The sequence below is a fragment of the Alligator sinensis genome, unplaced genomic scaffold, assembly GCF_000455745.1.
Source record: "Alligator sinensis unplaced genomic scaffold, ASM45574v1 scaffold454_1, whole genome shotgun sequence".
NCBI classification, from domain to species: Eukaryota; Metazoa; Chordata; order Crocodylia; family Alligatoridae; genus Alligator; species Alligator sinensis.
Genome location: NW_005842095.1, coordinates 776,828 through 785,676, shown reverse-complemented (window position 1 = coordinate 785,676; position 8,849 = coordinate 776,828). Strand labels below are relative to the sequence as shown.

Genomic DNA, 8,849 nt, shown 5'->3' with positions numbered 1-8,849 from the left:
TGCATGTTCCAATCTAAAGTATTATAACTGTCTTTACATCATCCATGGCCAAGGTAAGACACACTCAGCTGTATCTATGGTTCTGGGCTAAGTTTAGTAAAGAATTAAGCTATGATCCTCCAAAAGTAACTTTGTTCATGTTGTTAGTCCTATTGGTTTTATACTTAGTTCATCCAAAGGGGCAAATCCATAACCTTTAATAGAGCTACTTTTAGTACAAAGATGTCACCAAACAAAGTTTTGCTGACTTCCAGAGGATTCCAGGTTCCTATGGAGAAACTCCAGAAGGCCAAAAAGCTTATTCTTCCCCATCTATCCATGGATACACCATAAAGGCATGTCTGGCAAATAGCTGATCATTGAAACACTTCAGTGCTGTTTCTTCCAACACAAAGCAGAACGGCACTGAAGTGGTCAGCCAACACTGCCTCCTTCCAAGCCAACTGTACCGAGTGCTTCACTGCTAGAGATCAAAATCTAGTGCAAAAACATAGTTTTGTTCCAAAGGCATCAAACATTGCACTCGTGTATGAACTCATATACACAACAGCAAAATAAGTACCCAACAGAGTGCATTTGAAAGTCACATTGTATTGATAACCATAATAGGAAGGCAAAAAATCTACTAAGTAATAGAAATGACAGCAGCAGTGATGCAGCATTTTTTGTTTGTTTAAATCCTGAACCACTAACGGAAGCAGCAGTAAATCTTTGAGGCCATCACAGAAGTGTTCACAGTGCAGCCATGTCAGATTCCAAAGAAACTGCAAATTTCGTAAGTACCTTGTCATAAGGATGTGAGAAAGGAAGGAAGTCTTCTATAAATCTCATGTCTACTAAAACATAGTTTGGAACATGCATGCAAGAACACACATGAATTACTAAATGTCAATTCTGCATTTTACTTGACTTGTATTCAATCATGTTCCTCTGCTTTTGGGATACCTCCTGCAACATCTGCTCATACAAGATCCTATTTAATTATGAATATTTTGATATAGTTATAATAGCTATAACTTTGTTCTGGTTCTCCTCCCTACCACTACCCTCTTGCATCATGTATCAATACTTGTTTTCAAAATAAGCATATTTTTAATTAGCAACTTGAGATTCTGGTTTCCTGTTGAACAGACAATGTTAACTTGATACAGTAGTGTTCTCCATTTTGTGCATTCTGGAAAAGTAGGGCTTAGGAAGAAGTGTTTATGTGGGTAAATTAATTAATACTTTCTTAATTATTTTAGGAAGCAGTAGACCGTATCCTCACTGCTTACCATTTGAATGCTTAAGTCCACTAAGTCATGGTTGTATTACTGTACAAGCACTCAGTTGATTACTTGTACCTTGCTGTTACAGACATGCAAACTTTATGGAGAATGTACAACTGTATTTAGCAATTAGGTCTTAGATAGCAGAAAAAGCTGGTAGTTAATTGCATATTTCCTTTTTTCCAGGACTGTTTGATTTGGATATTATTCCATAGCATCTTGCCAGATGCAAAGTAATACACTATGTGCTACAATAGCCATTATTATTTATTAGATTTAATAGTCCAAGTGCACAATTGTTAACTGTCTGGTTGGCTGGTTTTCATTTTCCAACCTTAAATTGTTATATTCAAAACATTTGGCATTTTTATTTTTTATTGTATTGTTATAGAAAGCTTGCTTCAGTTAGAAGAGGTTGTGATAAATTGCAGCAAATGTCAAGATATTAGGGTTTTTTTACTACTTTGTTATGACTACCTTAAAAAAAAAAAGCAAGAGTATTTACCTTGTTCTTTTTAACTTTTTGTTTATGATGGTGATTTTTAAACTGTTTCGAGTACAGCAATACATACAAGATAGACAAGAGATCAGAGATTCAATACATAGAAGGAAGACAATACAAGATAATATGATCAAAGTGTTCAGATACCCAGAGAGCATCTGTCTAACACATTTCCCTTGTTTATCACATACAAGCCTATGTCATACTCATACTGTGGTGAACAACTGATACATTTTTAGCCTGACTGATTTAGGTCCACTTTTCTTCTGCAAGTGTTTAAGGGCCTTCTCCTGAATCTTTTACATCAGCATCAATGGAACAGTTGAGTGAAAAATGAATGCATAATTAGAATATGAAAGATTAAGTATACTCTATAGACAGCTATTTCCTTTCTCCTCCTTCCCAAAGTCTCTTTTACATCATTAGTATTTTCATGTCCACTTTAGTCATTTCTCTGTATATATTTCAGCATTCAGGTTACTGCAATATCTTAGCACACTGCTACAAATAAATTTTTTAGGGGGACAGATTCTGTCACCCAGAAGCACATAAGATTTATTTTACTTTAAAAAAGTGTGTCCAGTGACTTCCAGGGACCTCCATGGCTCCGTTCAGATCAGAGTTACACATCACATTACTTTTCTTGGCCAAAAGTGAGGGCCTTATCCACAGCTCATTAAAGTCAATTTCTGCATTTGGATGAGTCCTTAAATGACTACAATACTGACTTTTAATGAATAATGTTCTAGCCAAGTTATGTGCTGCTTTCTTTGTAGTATACGAATCTGAAAAAAAAAATTAATTCACACTTTCTTGACAAAATTACAAACATTCCTTAAATCTAGTCAGTGCAATCTGAACACCCCCATATATCTGCCCACATATTACCTGCAGACTGATCTCCAATCAGTTTAAACAACCTGATAGATTTTGGCTCTAAATAAATATTCTTTCAGAATATATGGCCCCAACCATCACCTTAAAAGGTTATTTTTCCTCTCTTTTCACTGTCATTTCTCAAAGATAGCTTATTCCTTTCTTCACTGGAAGAAAAGCAGCTGCCCCTCTGAAGCAGCTCATGCTAGTGCGGTACATTATTTAGCTCAAAGCAAAGAAGAATAGGAGAATTTTCAGTCAGCTAACATGAACAAGAATGCATTACCATCCAAAATAGAGCTATATCACAGCATGAAGTTCAGAAGCCTGAATTTGCTTCATATCTTCCTATGGACATATTCACTTGCTGTATGGTCTAATGATTTAAATAATTTGAATTTATAAAAGCTTGTTGCCTAAATAATAAACCATAGATATATTTGCAGAGTAAGTACAATTCAATGAGATTTTGCATTTACTTTGATCTGGCTATTTTACCTGAGATCCTGAACAGCAGAATGGCAGGCAATGGCATAGAAGAGATTGCAGCCTGGAGAGAGGTTATATCAGTCATCTGGCATGGGAGAATCCCCATATGACATAATGAATTATAGTAGTCCAGGACCCTAATGTCTTGGCCTATATCAAGGCCAATTCCCAACAAGCCTTGAAAACAGAGAGAGAGAGAGAGAGAGAGAGAGAGAGAGAGAGAGAGATGAAAACTCGACTTAAAAGATGCATTTATGGAAGGGTGTAAAAGCAGCATAAGTAACAGATTTTATAATGATGCTAGAGCAATGTATATTTATATAGCCAAATAGCCAACATATATAAACAAAAACTTGAAATGACATTAGACTTGTAAGTCTACCTGTTATTTCTAGTAAAATAAATGTTGGTTTTGTCAGTATGTAGTACCTTTAAAATAATAGTGATTCAAAGAAGATAACCTTACATATCCCTTTATCAGTATTCGTGTTAATAAAACAACTGATTAAAAATAATAATAAACTACACTTAAAATTAATTGAAAATCACTATTAACATTTCATCTTAAAAAGTGATACTAAGCATTTGATTTCTAAACACACAGCTTTTGCACTAATCCTGGGCCTAAACTTTATTATTCAATATATCTTTGAAACCTGAAAACATAATGCCGCTCAATATGTGGGGGAGGAAAAATGTTTATAGGTATAAAAAAACAGAACTGAGACTATTCAATTTCAGTATTGAGTGGTTAGGTTTAGAAGAGATCTCTTAGGGCATCTATTGGAGAATCTTAGTATTGCACATGAAAAAAAAGTTTGCTTTCTTCCACACAGGCCCCTTAGAATAAGTTATTTTCAAAATAATAAAATGCATATTACTGAGGACGGCCTGGATGGAAGGCTGTTACATTTATTGATTGAGCTATTTAAGAAAAGCAATTTTAAAAATGAGAAATATACAAAGTACTAGGATGCTGCAAACTGAAACATTCACTATTTTGTTGCCATCAATTAACTAATTAACCTAATCATGCTTATTTAAGCAAAATCAGATCAATGAATAGAACTAATTTTCAGATTTTACATATTTATAAACAAATAGTGTTTACATGACAGCACCTGAAGTCACATTAAAAAGATTACATTCACTTAAGGATTGCCTTTGCTATCTAAACAAGAAGTAACCCATTAAAGATATGGTTATGTAGAAATGTAGATACTGACAAACTGGCTTTATCTTCTACTACTTCTACTTCAATGTAGAAGCTGTCTGCCAGCTAATCCCACACTGAAGCACCCTCATGCCCCAGCCAGCCTCTTCTCACCACAGTGAGATGGGGTGGAACAGCCCGAGGCTGGTAGGCTGCCCCTCTCAACTCCCTGCCAGCTGGGGCTGCTCCAGCCCAGCTCATTGTGCTATGGTCTTGGGTGCACATGCAAACAGCATGCCAGGAACAATAAACTCTGTCACAAGAAACACCAGAGTTTATCGCTCTGCATTAATTACATGTGTAGATGCACCCAGAAGGTACTCTTTCTTTTGGGAGAGAAAAAGGGATCAGAAAGGAAAGCTTCCATATGGGAAAAGCATAAAGATAAACTTTCTTCAAATAAATTGAGACTACATATATATATTATAGTCTGTATGTATGCTGTAAAAGGCCAGACACTTGCTATATTCTATCTTGCTTCCCTGCCCCATCAGACAGTGGACAATAGGTTGCATCTACCAAGCCCTTGTTTGATAGGATAACAGGGTGCACTGCATGTGCAGGTTTTAAACATAGTGGTTAAAACTTCTCTCACACATAACATGCAGGCATACCAAAAATGCAGATTAAAAAACACATATGTAATCTTTCTGCAGAGCACCTGTTCTATTCTGGGGTGCTAAATATATTTTACCTTGGTTCGAGCCCCCACCCAGACTACCTGGGAAACACTAAATGAGTCACTGAGGTGTCCAATAAGACCAACAACCGTTTCCTCACAAGCAGTGTAAACACAAAACGCAAATTTATTACAAAGAATAATAATAAAAAAGAAAACACTAACTATAATTTTAAAACACTATAAACTACAAAATAAGGTCTATAGGTGGCTCCTTCTTAGGGAGGTTTCACCCATACCCAGGCAGTTTGGGACTTGGGGGTTCCCCAGCAGGTAGTTCTGGGGGCTTGCACAGCTATACCTGCCCTTCAGCAATGGGCTGGAGAGGGGGGCCTGCACCACAGTGGACCTATGAGCTGCTTCATGGGTTCACTGCACCTCAGGAAGCATTAGTCCTTCTATGTTGCAAGGGGCCCCTTGTTTTCCCCTGTGAAGCTGTAGCGCTGATTTCCACTTCCATGTGGTGGCTTTGAGGGGTTAACTGTAGCTTTCATCATCACATTGTACCCTAAAGGGGCAGGAAACTGCAAGAGAAACCAAAGAAAAGCCAGCCAAACAGCAAAAGAGCCTGAATTGCACACAGCACCAACCTTGCTGCTTGGTCAGGACAAAGGGCTACAAAAGCAACAACATGTGCAAGACAGCAGACATACAGCAGGGCTCAGTAACACAGTTATGCTGAGACATAACAGCTGTAAAACAATAAAAGGGGGACTCAGGTCTGTCCTGCACCAAGGCCTGTACATACAACGAAAGAGCGCCAGGCCTGTTTGGCTGCAGCCTGGACATTTAGTCTTAGCTACACTGTTATGCTGAGACCTAACAGCTATTAAACAACAAAAAAGGGCCAGGCCTATTTTGGCTTGGGCCTGAACTACAACTAGTGCCCACCCACACTGTTTGGTTGGGGCATAAACTGCAATAGGGACAAAAGGAAGCACAAGCCTATCTCGCTAGGCCTGAACTGAGCTGCAATAGCTGGCCAGGCCTATACTTCACTGAGGCCTGGATAAACAACAAGTAGGACCAGGTCTCACCCTGGCTTAAACCCTGCCAGGCTTAACCCTGGCCCAAATTTGAAGCCAAACATATGACTGGGGTTCAGTCACACACAGGTGGGCTGAAATGCAATAGCTGTGAAATAGCAAAAAAGGGCCCAGGTCTATGAGTGCAGCCTGGACTATCTAGTCTCAGCTATACTACAATGCTGAGACACTACAATTGCCAACACAGGAGGCCAGTAACTGCCAGGACCCAGTTCCTGCTTAGTCTGCTTCAGAGATTAATACATCCCACTCAAGGCCTGCATGGTCAAAACTGCCAGCAAGACATGCAGCTGAGGTTTAGCCACACATTTAGGCTGGAACCAAAAGAAGTTGCAACAGCAACTAAAACATGCCAGACTCTTAGCCCTGTCCCAGAGCGCACCAGCAAAACTGCCAGGCTCCAAACCTCACTAGTTGGGTTTGCTGCAGGGATTTGAAAGCCCCCCCCCACCCCGTGCACATTGTGTCATCTCACTCAAAACCCAGAAAACAAAAGGGGAATGAAGAGGGAGAGAACAGGGGTCTCAAGCCCTGAGACAGACTTTCTCTCCCTGTACCTGAGGCCTTCCCATCACATAACTTTTGTTTGCCTCTTCAGTGAAGGGGGGGCAGGGGGAGACCCCCCCATGGGAAACAGGTTTTCTGGCTCCTGATTCAGCAATGCAGCTCTCAGCAGCCCCAGGAGAAAAGAGACCCCAGGCCAGGTGGCCGGAACCTTAAACAACTTTTCTGACAATTACAGGGTCCCTATCAAGTAAGAGCATCATTTGAACACTGCTAATGGAGACCAATCAGTTCAAAGGTGGTCAGTGCTCCTGCATTTGCTCCAGAGTCAATAAACTGGTTTTACAGGTACTTAAAGGAAACTTAAGACAATGGTCTGGATGCAATGAGGAAGAGGAAAGCTGCTTCTTCTTCAATCCCAGAACCACCCCCCGCCCCCATTTACAACAACCAAAAGCACACTTTTCACCATACACAACCCCAAGTGTGTGTGGGTGTTACACATATTTAAAAAGCAACATTCGTTTCTGGCTTAGACATGTTCCCATCATAATTATCGCTGCTATTCTATGCATCTTCTTCCCCCACACCCCCCATTTATTTTGCTACTTTGCTCAGTATCTCTTCTCTGTTTCATCAATGCCCTTCTATACCCTCTTCTCTTTTTTTTTTTTTTTTTTTTTTGGGGGGGGGGGGGGTTGGTAAATGTTGGTTTACCTTTATTATTTTTCTTTCCCTGCAAGATCTATTCCCTATATAAAAAAAGTTATGTGACCTTCCTCTTGCTCCCTTACATACATTCTGTCAGTTATCACAGATGCCTGGAATGAGTGGCAGGGGTTTGGGGTGTTGTTTTTTTTTGTCAAAGCTTAAGACCTTTCAAAGGGCAATTCACATAATGAGCTTGTTTCACCTGTTCTTCTGTAAAAACATCTATATCAAGTTACTTTATAACAAGTGAACACATATTAAACTAATCCTAATAAAAGGTAACCATTAACTAATTTATTTTTAATTTCTGAAGTAACCAATAGGAAACAGGGAAAACTTCCATACTTCAGCCCCGGTACTGGAAGGGTTATGATACTTTCCCAGAAAGCAGAAAACCAGATTTCTTGCTCTATATCCCTCCTCCCTACCTTTCCCCTCACCCCACTCTGAAGAGTGTGAACCTATGTCCATCTGATTTCCCAGCATCACCCAGTTCTGTCTTTAGAACATGGTTAGATGCTGGCTCTGTGTACAGATACAAGAAGGGGAGATATGTGGGACCAGAAGGAAGCAAACGAACTAGAAGGTGTGTGGCTCAGTAAGATAAATACTCCTCTAAGCTGAGATAGAAACTTCCCCACTGCACTCTATACATTTTAGCTAATGTTTATTAAATGTAAACATTAGATAAAATGTATAGAGCGCAGTGAGTGCAGTACTGTAGCTCAACTCCAGAAGGAGGGCTGGAGAAGGACTTAGATAGTAGGGCTAGTGTACTGAGCTAGGAAGTCAGAAGGATACAAGTTCAAAATCCTTCTGGTTAAATAGAAGCTGAACCTACTTTATAGGTACATGCCCTAACGATTCACAAAATGGGACTTAAACATGGAAGAGTCTTTCTCCTTCTGTGTTTTTTCAAGACTTATGCTCAGGTATGGATATATATAGTTATACACCTGAGCACCATGGCCCACTGAGCATGTTTAGTAGCCATGTGGACACTGCATGGGTAATAGCATTTCAAACTGTGCCTAGGTGCCAAAAATATCATTTTCACAGCTGGAAAGCTGCCATTTGGGCATGTAATGGGTAATAGAATTTTGATTGTGAACTATGTCAGTCATCAATGGTTTTAAAGGGGATAGATATTTGTCTGTGATGTAAATAGAAATGGAAAAATTCATCACTGAAGGTACTTCTACAAAATTAAAAGAAAATCTCCCTTCACACACACACACACACACACACACACACACACACGCACACACTTTCTAAACTACTTCCTTCTCCTTTACCTTCTTTGTTGAAGCTTTCTAAACCACTTCTTGTATTCCTGGCTATCCCTCTCCCTCTCTCTTAGAGGAGATGGTATGACTTAGCTCTAATGCTGGATAGAATTTGAGACTGCAAATGGATAGAGCAGGGGCAGCCAACGTTTTTTGGCTGAAGTGCTGAAAAACACCATAATGCCTACCTCGGAAGGTGCTGGAGTGCTGGCATGGCAGAAAAACAAAATGAGGACAAGGGGTACATGGCAGAATGCCCTACTTGTACCCCTTGT

The 8,849-nt window shown here is 39.5% G+C and overlaps 1 long non-coding RNA gene across 3 annotated transcripts in view; it reads right to left on the bottom strand.

Annotated features, from left to right (window-relative positions):
* Positions 1–1,804: 1,804 nt before the first annotated feature.
* The window catches only part of LOC102386344, a 23,587-nt gene continuing 16,542 nt past the window's right edge, over positions 1,805–8,849 (bottom strand). For all 3 annotated transcript variants that reach the window (XR_323895.3, XR_323894.3, XR_323896.3), the window contains exons 3-4: positions 3,145–3,312; positions 1,805–2,555 (exon numbers count right to left, since the gene is read on the bottom strand). This is a non-coding gene — a long non-coding RNA (uncharacterized LOC102386344). The remainder of the gene's footprint in view (positions 2,556–3,144; positions 3,313–8,849) is intronic.